A 4,688-nucleotide genomic window follows, 5' to 3' on the forward strand; every position below is an offset into this window, starting at 1 on the left:
ACTAGAACAGAACTAGAACAGAACTAGAACAGAACTAGAACAGAACTAGAACAGAACTAGAACAGAACTAGAACAGAACTAGAACAGAACTAGAACAGAACTGGACATAAATAACACATTTTATTATAAACCCATGTAGGAATTCGAATTATCAAACAGAAAGCTGCATTACTAATTTACTCATTAATGAAGGTCATTTTCTTGATGAAAGTTTTACTCACGTGACCGGATATAACTCATAAGCCAACAACCATTGTTTCCGGTTGGCTGGGAAAATACAAAATTTTACGGAAATTTAATTTTACTCTATTAAACTATACACGCAATTAATTTATTAAAAACTTTCTTATCTTTCCAAAAATGACATAATTATATCGATAAAAAGTAGCTTTAAAAAAAGTAAAATTACTAAAGCACGTACAATTTTTCACTTTCGTATTTCTCCATCAAAAACCACAAAAAAACGCACTAGCAGACAATTAAACATTGTGAATGAATAAACATTTAAATAGCTTTTAAACAAGTTAATTCATATAAATTTCAGAAAACTATAAACAACATCAGCAGTTTTTCGAACATTACACTGCAAACACACAACAAACGTCACAAAAAAAAGACAAATTCATTGATAAAATATTATAAAAAATTGGCGCAAAACGAAAAAGATTCAAAATAACATGAATCAATATAAAACTTTGGTATTATTGTCCATGGCCATGGTGTGCTATTCATTTCCATTAGTCGAACACTACAACGAATATTCTCATCCGTATAGTAGAAGTTTTAAAAACTCCACTGTAGTTTTGTATGACAAGGATGTAGAAGTTTTGAAAACATTTATGGGTTTAGTAAATCAATTGATGGAGAAAAAACAAGCGGATAAGAAAGGCAATAGTATGCGTAATAATACGGTGGAAGCTAGTATACAAAGGAAGGATGATAACATGGCGTCAACAACTGAGAGAAGTTTGGAATCCCCTATAGATAGTTCCACACTTTCTCCTCTTGTCAAGCTGATGTTAAAAAGTGAATTACTTTCGAACGCTAAAGATTCGAAGAGCACGAGTTTATTGTCGAAGGACTATGGCAGTTTAAATTCCAAGTCAACTTTACATCGTGGCCCATTAGCAGCAATTGATGAGGAAGGTAATATATTTCCATCCAAAAGTTATGAAAACTTACACAACAATTCTCTTCAAACATCTCCAGAAATCAAGGAAAACTTATCTTCCTTTTACAAAGTTAAAGAGTCTGAGCAAACCTCTGATTTCAGAGAACAATCATTTCCTAAAGAAAGACGGCAATCTCTTCCATTTTATAATGAAAGAGAACATCAGAGACAAGAGTTTTTCAAATCTCAAAGAACATCGATTCCTTCTAACAATATTGACAGCATAAGACAATCTTCAGTTAACACAGAAGCATCATATCCATCTTATAATGATAGAGAACGTCAAAGACAAGAGTTTTCCAAATTTCAAAGAACATCGATTCCTTCCAACAACATCGACAGCATAGGACAATCTTCAGTAAACACAGAAGCTTCATATCTCTCCACAAACTTCGACAATTCTTTGCAAAAGTCTTCAGAATCCAAATCACAATCGTTTCCAACTTATGATGGAATATCAACCACCAGTCAGCAATCATCTGGAGCTAAAGATCCTTCATTTACTCTAGCAAATGGACAGTTATCTTCACAAACCAAAGGATCAATCGCAACATTCTTTAGCACGACAGAAAAGACTGCACAACATCTTTTTGATTCCCAAGGAAGATTATTTACTTCTAACAATGACAAAAATACTGAATACAGAAATACACCATTTCCCCTCCACTACGGTGAACAATTTCGTCAGCAAACTTCTTTTCCGTCTTATAAAGGAAATGCTACTCCTAGTAAGCAGTCAGCTGGTGTCAAGGATCCTTTATTGCCTTTAGATAATAGACAATTCTCTTCGCATACCGGAGGACCCTCATTGGCATCCGTTAGCGCAACAAAGAAGACGCTGCCACATCATTTTGATGTCCAAGGAAGTTTACAACTTCCTTACAACAATGGCAGAAATACTGGAAAAGAAGGTGAACAATTTCATCAGCAAACTTCGTTTCCATCTTATAAGGGAAATGCAACTCCTAGCCAGCAACCATCTGGTGTTAAACATCCTTCATATCCCTTAGATAATGGACAATTCTCTTCGCATACCAAAAGACCCTTATTGGCTTTCATTAGCGCAACAGAAAAGCCAAATCTTCTTGATGCCCAAGGAAGATTTTTTCCCTCCAACATTGGCAGAAATAATGGAAAACTAGGTGAACAATTTCCTCAGCAAACTTCGTTTTCATCTTATAATGGAAATGCAACTCCCAGTCAGCTACCACCTAGAGGAACATACATAACATTACTTGATGACCATGGAAGTAGTGAAGGAAATGCTGGACAACCAGATGAACACTTTAGTCAGAAAACTTCTAATGCTAGACTGAGATCATATCTTTCAAACAATGATAATCAAAGTGAAAAAACTTTCGTCATCAGGGAACGATTAGCAGATCCAATCGATAAAAATCGACCATATCTACAAGCGCTTAATGACCTTGGCGTAATGTCCCAGACTTTAAAAAACAGAAATCTATTTGAAACTCGAGGAAGGTCATATCCTCTCCAACAAAATCAAGACACCATAAGACAACCATTTTATTCTGAAAGCAGCGGAAATTCCTTGTTGCAAAAGCAGGTATTTGAAGCACAATCTTTTCCATCTTACAACAAAAAAGGCTTTCTTGGACAGACAACTTCAGATCATGGAGTTCCATCTAACAATGAAGCAACTTTGGATACTACACCTGTATCATTACTATCCAAAAACGATATTATAGATAAAGAAATGTCAGATATCGAAGAAAGATTTGCAGGCCTTTATAAAAGAGAAAATTCTCGAGAAAATTTATTAAGTTATAGAGAACAACTTCAGCGACAAACCTTAACTAACGGTGGCTCATCCACAAGTTCTTTCAACGGCATAAACCCACAGCAAACGAAACCACTTCCACATCTTACTGGAACTTCATCTTCGAACAAAACACCACCACTCTTAACACCCTTGATGAAAGAACTTTTAAGAAAACGCCTACTCAATCACAACATTGATCTTGATGATATTCCTGAAGATCATATAAAGCAATCTTTAGCAGCGGTTATACAACCTCACAATAACGAGGTTAATTCCTTAAAATCCTCAGTTGATTTAAAAGGAAATTTCCAATTTCAAACAGCAAAAGCTTTTGAACAGCGATCAGATCCCAGAGGTGAGATTTCCTCTCATTTCAATTCCTTGCGAACTCCTAATCAACAGCTAAAAGCTTTAGAAAACTCGTTAGTGAAACCTTTAAACTTACCTCCATTATTAAGTCCTCAAAATACTCTTGATATTCAAGTAAACTCTCTGCTTCCAAAGAAAGATGACAATCATAGTTCCCACTCACAACACCACTCTAGTCCTGCCCTAACAGTACCTCCTTATATACGCGAAATCATAACAAATCATTTAAATTCCAGAAACAACGATATTGCAAATGAACCAAAACAAAAATTTGATGATCAACCGAAAGAACCAAGCTCCAATGATCAACATAATTCAAAAAATTCACATCCAGAGAACACTACAAAAACCACAACTACAACGATTTCCTATACAAGCCAAGCCCCTTCAACGGTTTCCATTTCCAATACAACTAGCAGTCCTTCACCCTCATTGCCAGATTTCATCAAACAAATTTTAAAAAGTGAAGAGATTTCCAACATCAATTTTAATAAAGAAAATCTAGATGCTTCTCAAAATCTCTCCTCTAACAGGACTACAAGTATTCCTGTCTCAACTACATCAAGCACGATAACCTCCTCCCTGGAACAGTCTTCTTTATTACAAACAGTCACATTATCGCCTTTAATGAAAGAACTTTTAAGAAGCAGCAGAGATTCGAATGACGAGCAATCTGAAGACATACCAATTTTAGATTTGAGTAAGACATCTTTAGTGGAATTTAAGAATGGGCTGAGTAATTCCACTAACACAAATATAAATACAAATAACGAAGTTTCCCTAGCTTCTAAGAAACGTTTATGTTTTAAAACCTATTGCTTTAGGTTTCAAAATGATAAAGGATGAATCAATTAGATTATAAGAAGTTTTATAAAATGTTATATAAGAAATATCTGTAAATAAAGTTCCTTAGGTAGTAAATATCAAGAGTTCCTGTAAGTAACGACTCGTTTTTGGAACTGAGCTAGAACTGAACTAGAACAGAACTAGAACTAAAACAGAACTAAAACAGAACTAGAACAGAACTTGAACAGAACTAGAACATAACTAGAACAGAACTAGAACAGAACTAGAACAGAACTAGAACAGAACTAGAACAGAACTAGAACAGAACTAGAACAGAACTAGAACAGAACTAGAACAGAACTAGAACAGAACTAGAACAGAACTAGAACAGAACTAGAACAGAACTAGAACAGAACTAGAACTGAACTAGAACAGAACTAGAACAGAACTGAAACAGAGCTAGAACAGAAGTAGAACAGAACTAGAACAGAACTGAAACAGAGCTAGAACAGAACTAGAACAGAACCAGAACAGAACTAGAACAAAACTAGAACAGAACTAGAACAGAACTAGAACAGA

Source organism: Lucilia cuprina, chromosome 3 (genome assembly GCF_022045245.1).
Source record: "Lucilia cuprina isolate Lc7/37 chromosome 3, ASM2204524v1, whole genome shotgun sequence".
In the NCBI taxonomy this organism is placed as follows: Eukaryota; Metazoa; Arthropoda; class Insecta; order Diptera; family Calliphoridae; genus Lucilia; species Lucilia cuprina.